Source organism: Myotis lucifugus, unplaced genomic scaffold (genome assembly GCF_000147115.1).
Source record: "Myotis lucifugus unplaced genomic scaffold, Myoluc2.0 scaffold_123, whole genome shotgun sequence".
Lineage (NCBI taxonomy): Eukaryota > Metazoa > Chordata > Mammalia > Chiroptera > Vespertilionidae > Myotis > Myotis lucifugus.
The window spans coordinates 1,205,878-1,215,225 of NW_005871171.1; positions in this window are offsets into that span (position 1 = coordinate 1,205,878).

The following is a 9,348-nucleotide window of genomic DNA, read 5'->3' on the forward strand; positions in this document are numbered from 1 at the left end:
CGTCCTGTAGTTTTCTGAGTAGAGGTCTTTTACCTCTTTAGTTAAGTTTATTGCTAGGTATCTTAATTTTTTTGGTGCGATGGTAAATGGGATTGTTTTTCTAATCTCTCTTTCTGAAAGTTCACTATTGGTGTATAGAAATGCCTCGGATTTCTTGGGGTTAATTTTGTATCCTGCTACATTGCCAAATTCATGTATTAAGTCTAGTAGTTTTTTGATGGAGTCTCTAGGGTTTTGTATGTATAATATCATGTTGTCTGCAAATAAGGACAGTTTTACTTCCTCTTTTCCAATTTGGATGCCTTTTATTTCTTCTTCTTGTCTAATTGCAATGGCTAATACTTCCAGGACTATGTTGAACAGGAGTGGTGAGAGTGGGCATCCCTGTCTTGTTCCTGTTCTTAGGGGAAATGGTGTTAGTTTTTGTCCATTGAGTATGATGTTGGCTGTGGGCACTATTCTATATGGTTTGTGTATGTTTGTGTGTTAGTATTTAATAGATACACATTCATACAGATGCAAATGGAATCCGTGCAATAACCTTATAAGGTAAATACAACTGCTAGTTAACTGATAAAACAAGTGTTCAGAGAGATTAAGTAACCTGCTTTAGGTCACACAACTAATCTGAAAGAAACCACACTTGTTTCCAGGAAATTTTGATTCCAGAGCCCAAAAACTGAACCGTTGTGCTATAAAATGACAAAGATCCACAAAATCTGAAATAAAATCTTCTAGTTCTTTTTAATCTTCATTCCAGACCATGTGAGTCAAGTCTCTCAAACTTAACTGCTTATACTGCACGGTCACAGGTGTCAACATAAAGGAGGGAAGCAGGTGACATAGAGAATGAAAACTGCCTCATCTGCTGGGGGCGGCCAACACTCAGCTGCAGCAAACTGTTACAAAGTAGGCGGGTGGGGGGGGACAGTGTTACCCAAAATCTGACTTTTTATGTAAAATTCTGTGATTTTTCAAACAAAGCAATCATATTTAAAGACACTTTTTAAACACAGTCTGGGCCAAACAAAACACGTCTGTGGATCTAAATTATCTGTGGACCACGACTTTGAGACCTCTGTCCTAAACCATACCTTACTCAAATTTTCTCTGGGGAAAAAAATCAAATCACTGGCAATAAGTAATTGATAATATCCACAGTTCATTGCAAATATCTGTTTGGTATTTATTCGATTCTGATTCTGAAAAACTTGATTCCCTCATGCCCCCTGAGATACTGAACTAAATCTCTTCCCAATTCTTGTCTTCTTCCTGCAAAGTTTCCCTTGGAGGGAAGAAAATGACCTTGCTGATTCTATTTATTATTTAATGGAACTCAGTCTCAAAATCCCTGTCAGAATCCATAATGAAACAGAGAGAGAAGACTTAATCAGCTGTAAATGTACTGTGTTAGCATTCACTGCAAAATGCTAATAATATTTCGAGAATGCCATTTCTCTTCCTGGCCTCTTGACCAAGTTGTTTAATGGACTGAGACTTGGGAAATAATGAAAATAATTTCGGCTGAGAACTTCCCAACTACACACCAACCGTGAACTGCCTGGCTTCGCAGCAGTGGCAGGAGCACCAGCGCGGTGCCCACCATAGGTTTAGCAGGAGCACTCGCCAACCAGGTGAACACTAACTCACAAAAGGAGAATCGAGTATTTCAAGTGTAAGTGCAAATACCCACCTTTTAGGCCTCCTAGCATCAGGTTTTCTTAGAATGCTACAAAATTACAATTGTACGCCTAACAGTACGCAAAACACTTGAATCCCTGGTGGTAAAGCGCTTTAGGAAAGAACTCAAGTCCACAGCTCTTACTTAGCAGTGAGTCCCTCACCTGACGCTGACCACATACTCTAACCAAGCGACACACAGAAACCATTTTCCAAAAATTTTTTCTTCAAATTCCTTCTTTTCAAAGAAGGCATTTCACACAGCTCTGGGACTGTAAGGAAGAAAGGCGGATGGCTGGAGCTGTTAGTTCCGTAATGTTACATACGCACCTTTCCCCCCACGACCCGCCACCCCTCCCTACATCCAGGGAAATTGCTGGCCAGGCCCATGCAGGGACACTGTCACGGCATCGCCAGCACCTTCCTTTTGCTGTGTGTTTTGTTTCCGTTCTGGGTTAGTGGACGGCTGAGCAGCCTGCGTGTCCAGTCCTCAGAATGGACTCCCTTGTGGTGAGTGTTCACTGTGGAATCTTCCACAGCAACTGGCCTCTTGGTGGTGTGTCCTTCACTATCAGGAACTAACAGGAAAATCTTTCCCACTTGTATCCTGAAAAGCCAAGATGAAAGACCCTGGGAAATTTTTACTGTAGGAGAAAAAATACTCTAACATTTCAGTCATTCAGTGAGTGTGTGCTTTTTTAATCATACTGTGCTGGGTCCTTAGGATACAAAAATAAGACACCTGTGCCTTCCTTTATTTTTTTTATTTCTTAAAGTATTACAAAGAGTATTACACATGTCTCCTTTTTCCCCTCCTTGACATTCCCCCGGCTTCCCCCACCCCCCAGTGTCTTGTGTCCATTGGTTATTCTCATATGCATTCATACAAGTCCTTCAGTTGATCTCCTACCCCCCCAACCCTCCCAGGGTTCCCACTGTAGTTTGACAGTCTGCTCAATGCTGCTCTGCCTCTGTATCCATTTTTGTTCATCAGTCTATAATGGTCCTTATTATCCATAAATGAGTGAGTTCATGTGGTATTTTTCTCAGCTTCCCAGGAGTCGTCTCAGTCTCACAGGGGCCGTCCCAGCCTCACAGGGGCCGCCTCAGCCTCACAGGGGCCGGGGCCATTTCAACCTCACCGGGGCCGTTGCAAGCTCACCGGGGCCGTTGCAAGCTCACCGGGGCTGTTGCAAGCTCACTGGGGCCGTCTCAACCTCACCGGGGCCGTCTCAGCCTCACCGAGGCCGATTCAGCCTCACCAGGGCCGTTTCAGCCTCACCGGGGCCATCTCATCACTGGTGCCGTCTCAACCTCACCAGGGCCGTCTCAACCTCACCAGGGCCGTCTCAGCCTCACCGGGGCCGTCCCAGCCTCACCGGGGCCATCTCATCCTCACATGGGCCATCTTAACCTCACAGGGGTCGTCTCAACCTGTGCCTTCCTTTAGATTACAGTGGTTCTCAACCTTCCTAATGCTACGACCCTTTAATACATACAGTTCCTCATGTTGTGGTGACCCCCAATTTCATTGTTACAAATTGAACATAATTAAAGCATAGTGATTAATCACAAAAACAATATGTAATTATATATGTGTTTTCCAATGGTCTTAGGCGACCCCTGTGAAAGGGTCGTTCGACCCCCGAAGGGGTCACGACCCACAGGTTGGCGACCCACAGGTTGAGAACCGTTGATTTAAGGGAACTTTGGGGCAACATGAGACATAACAACATTCACATCAAAAGGATCCCAGAAGGAAAAGAAAATGACCAAGGAATAGAGAACCTGTTTAAAATAATAATGACAGAAAACTTCCCTAACCTGGTGAAGGAAAAAGTCACACAAATTCAGGAAGCACAGAGAGTTCCAATCAAGTTGAACCCAAAGAGAACAAATCCAAGGTATGTCATAATCAAAATGTCAAACACTAAAGACAAAGAAAAAATCTTAAAGGCAGCAAAAGAGTCAAAAGTTACCTACAAGGGAGTAACCATTAGAATGCCAGCTGATTTCTCAACAGAAACACTTCAGGCCAGAAGGGATTGGCATGAAGTATTCAAAGGAATGAAAAACAAGGACCTGAATCCAATACTACTCTATCCAGCAAAGCTATAATTTGAAATTGAAGGGGAAATAAGGAGTTTCCCAAAAAAGGCTAAAAGAGTACATTACCACCAAACTAGCATTGCAGGAAAGATTAAAGGGGGTGCTTTAAGATGAAGAAGATATTGAGAGAAAGAAACATAGGTATAAAGGGGAAAAAGGCAATAAAAAAGTACCTAGCAATAATAACCTTAAATGTAAATGGATTAAATGCTCCAATCAAAAGAGAGAGTGGCTGAACGAATAAGAAAATATGATCCATATATATGCTGTCTACATGAGACCTCAGAAAAAAGGAAGCACACAGATGAAAGTGAAGGAATGGAAAAAATTTTCCATGCAAATGGAAAAGAACACAGGAGTAGCAATACTTCTATCTGGCAAAATAGACTTCAAAGCAAATGCCATAAAAAGACACAAAGATGGCCAGTACATAATACTAAAGGGATAGATAAAACAAAAGGATATAACCCTGATAAACATATATGTACCCAATATAGGAGCACCTAAATAAATAAATAAATAAACAAACAAACAAACAAACAAGCAAACAAACTCTTGGAGAACTTAAAGGGAAAGATTGACAGCAATACAGTCAAAGGGAAATTTAACACCCCACTGACATCACTGGATAGATCTTCCAGACAAAAAATAAACAAGGAAATAGAGACCTTAAATGACACACTAGACCAGATGGATTTAATTGACATTTACAGTACATTTCGCCCCAAAGCTGCAGAATATACATTCTTCATAAGTGCACATGGGACCTTCTCAAAAATAGACATGTTAGGACACAAAATAAGACTCTACAAGTTCAAAGGGGTTGAACTTGGAGCATATCAAGCATCTTTTGGGATCACAATGGCATGAAACTAGATATTGATTACAATAAAACCACACAGAAACATTCAAACATATGGAGGCTAAATAGCATGTTATTAAACAATGAATGGGTTACTAATGAAATCAAGAAAGAAAGAAAAGACTTCCTGGAAATGAATGAAAATGAACACACACAACCCAAAGTCTATGGGACACAGCAAAAGCAATCCTGAGAGGGAAGTTCATAGCATTGCAGGCCTACCTCAAGAAATAAGAAAAAGCTCTAATAAACTATTACTATACCTAAAAGAATTAGAAAAAGAACAAGAAAAACCCAAAGTAAGTAGAAGGAAGGAAATAATAATAAAGATCAGAGTGGAGCCCAGCAGGTGTGACTCGGGGTTGAGCATCAACCTGTGAACCAGGAGGTCGCAGTTCAATTCCCAGTCAGGGCTCAATCCCCAGTGTGAGGCGTGCAGTAGGCAGCCAATCAATGACTCTCTCTCATCATTGATGTTTCTATCTTTCTCTCCCTCTCCCTTCCTCTCTGAAATCAATAAAAATACATTTTTTTAAAAAGATCAGAGTGGAAATAAATGACATAGAGACTATAAAAAAATTAAAAAGATCAATGAATCCAAAAGCTGGTTCTTTGAAAAGATAAACAAGATTGGTTAACATCCAGCAATACTCATCAAGAAACAAAAAGAGAGGACCCAAATAAATAAAATCAGAAACAAACGAGGTGAAGTAACAACTAACCACAGAAATACAAAGGACTGTAAGAAAATACTATGAACAACTATATACCAACAAGCTGGACAATGTGGATGAAATGTACAAATTCCTTGAAAAACACAATCTCCCAAAACTGAGTCAGGAAGAGTCACAAAACCTGAATAGGCCAATAACAACTGATGAAATTGAAGCAGTATTAAAAAAAAAAAAAACCTGACCAGACGGCTTCACAGAGGTCTTTTACCAAACATTCAAACATTCAAAGAAGAACTAACACCTATCCACCTCAAATTATTCCAAAGAACACTTCCAACCTCTTTTTATGAGCATTATCCTAAGCCCAAAACCAGATAAAGACACTACAAAAGAAGATAATTACTGACCATTATCACTGATGAACAAAGATACTAAACTCATCAACAAAATATCCAGCAATATATTAAAAAGATCATACACCATGAACAAGTGGGATTTATTCCAAGGATGCAAGGCTGGTACAATATTCACAAATCAATAAATGTGATACATCACATAAACAAATTGAAAACCAAAAATAACATGATCATATCAATAGACACAGTAAAAGCATTCAATAAAATCCAATACCCATTTTTTTAAAATATATTTTTATTTATTTCAGAGAGGAAAGGGGAGTGAGAGATAGAAACATCAATGATGAGAAAGAATCATTGATTGGCTGCCTCCTGCATGCCTCCTACTGGGGATCAAGCCTGTAACCCGGGCATGTGCCCTGACCAAGAATCGAACTGTGGCCTCCTGGTCATAGTTCAATGCTCAACCACTGAGCCACGCCAGCCAGGCCCAACACCCATTTTTGATAAAAACTCTCAGCAAAGGGGGCCTAGAGGGCTCATCTCTCAACATAATAAAGGCCCTATATGATAAGCCTACAGCCAACATCATACTCAATGGGCAAAAACTAAAATCATTCCCCCTAAGAATAGGAACAAGACAGGGATGTCCACTTGCACCATTCTTATTGAACATAGTACTGGAAGTCTTAGCCACATCAATCGGACAAGAAAAAAACATAAAAGGCATCCAAATTGGAAAGGAGGAAGTAAACTTTTCATTATTTGCAGATGACATTATATTGTACAGAGAAAACCCTAAGGACTCTACCAAAACACTACTAGAGATAATAAATGAATTAGACAATGTATCAGGATACAAAATTACACCCAGAAATCTGTGGTATTTTTATATACCAATGATGAGAATGATCTCTCAGAAAGAGAAACTAAAAACAATCCCATTTACCATTGCAACAAAAAAAATTAAGATGCTTAGAAATAAACTTAACCAAGGAGGTAAAATACCCATACCCATAAAACTACAGGACATTGAAAAAAATATATGAACAAGTGGAAGAATATACCATGTTCATGGATTGGTAGAATTACCATCATTAAAATGTCCATGCTACCCAAAGCAATCTATAAATTCAATGCAATCCCAATTAAAATACCAATGTCATATTTCACAAATATAGAACAAACACTCCAAGAAGTTATATAGAACCATTAAAGACCCCGAAGAGCCACAGTAAACTTGAGAAAGAAGAACAAAGTTGGAGGGATCATAATACTGGATAACAAGTTATCCTACAAAGCCACTGTAATCAAAACAGCCCGATACTGGCACAAGAACAGGCATATAGATCAATGGAACAGAACCAAGAACCTAGAAATCTACCAAAGCCACTATGCTCAATTAATATTTGACAATAAAGGCAAGACCATACAATGGAGTAAAGACAGTCTCTTCAATAAATGGTGCTGGGAAAATTGGACAGGTACATGCAAAAAAATGAAACTAGATCACCAACTTATACCATACACAAAAATAAACTCAAAATAGATAAAATACTTAAAATGTAAGTCATAAAACCATAAATATCCTAGAAGAAAACTTAGGCAACAAATATCAGACATCTCACATAGCAGAATTTTCATAGATACATCACCTAGGACAAGAGAAATAATGGAAAAAATAAACAAATGGGACTACATCAAGCTAAAAAGCTTCTGCACAGCAAAAGAAACCAGCATCTAAATGAAAAGGGAACCTACTATATGGGAGAACATATTTGCCAATGAAACATCTGATAAGGGCTTAATTTCCAAAATATATAAAGCACTCATACAACTCAACAAAAGAAAGACAAACAATCAAATTTAAAAATGGGCAGAAGACCTAAATACACTTCTCCAAAGAGGACATACAAATGGCCAAGAAACATATGAAAAAATGCTCAAAGTCACTAATCATAAGAGAGATGCAAATTAAAACAACAATGAGGTATCACCTCACACCTGCCAGAATGGTGATTGTCAATAAATCAAGAAACAACAAATGCTGGCCAGGATGTGGAGAAAAAGGAACCCTAATATACTGTTGGTAGGAATGCAGACTGTTGCAGCCACTATGGAAAACAGTGTGGATTTCCTAAAAAAATTAAAAATGGAACTGCCATTTGACCCAGTGATCCCACTTCTAGGAATATATCCTAAGAATCCTGAAATACCAATCAGAAAGAATACTTATACCCACCCCTGTGTTCATAGAAGCACTATTTACAATAGCTAAGATCTGGAAACAGCCCAAGTGTCCATCAGTAGATGAGTGGATGAAAAAGCTGTGGTACATTCACACCATGGAATACTATGCAGCAGTAAAAATGGAGGATCTCTTACCCTTTGAGACAGCATGGAGGGACCTGGAGAGTATTATGCTAAGTGAAATAAGCTAGACACAGAAAAACAAGTATCACCTGATCACACTTATTTTTGGAATCTAATGAACAAAATAAGCTAAGAAAATAGAACCAGAGACATTGAAGCATGCAACAGACAGATGTATTTCAGAGGGAAGGTGGGAGCAGGAAGAGATTAACCAAAGAAGTGATATGCATATATGCATAACCCATGGACACAGACAATAGTGTGGTGAGGGCCTGGAGAGGGGGTGGGAGCAGGAGTGGAGGGGGTCAATAGGGACGAAAAGGGGGCATCTGTAATACTTTTAATAATAAAGATAAAATTTTAAATTAGTTAATTGATTAAAATCAATGTATTAAGTCCCAAACATAACACCAAACTCTTTATGTAAACAATTTCATTTAAACCTCACAAAAACATTTTCAGATGTTTTTACACCAATAGGGGATGTTACACCAGTTTCCAGGATTAACAGACTGGGTTGGCGCCCAGAGAGTTTAAGTAATTTTGTTATTCACTAGCTCACACAGATAGGAATTCACAGAGCACAGGCACAAGCATTTTAATTTCATGTTAAATAAATGCTTCCAAGGCACTTGACAATTTTTAAGATAACTTAAACCGGTCCCAGGCAAACATATTTACACTGTTTATTTGCAAAGCAAGTCTCTTCACAGACAGCACATGGGTAAATGTCAGCCCTATCATCTCAGGATCATCACAAATTCTAACATTAATGGGGTTCAAATTAAGGTTTCAGCCACTTAGGAAACAGTCCGGGTCCACCGTGCAGGGCTCGGAGTCAGAGCCAGGCTCGCTGGAAACACCACACAGCGCAGGGTAGAAGAGGCGGCTGATAGCTTCTGCCCCACCCCCAACCCAGAGACCAAACTGATCTTTTCTCCAGGAAAAGACTAACACACACACACACACACACACACACACACACACTCACACACACTCACACACACACTCACTCACACACACACACACTCACACACACACACTCACACACTCACACACACACACACTCACACACACTCACACTCACACACACACTCACACTCACTCTCACACACACACTCACACACACACACACTCACACACACACACTCACACACACACACACTCACACACACACACACTCACACACACACTCACACACACACTCACTCACACACACACACACTCACACACACACACACACTCACTCACACACACACACACACACACTCACACGCTCACACACACTCACACA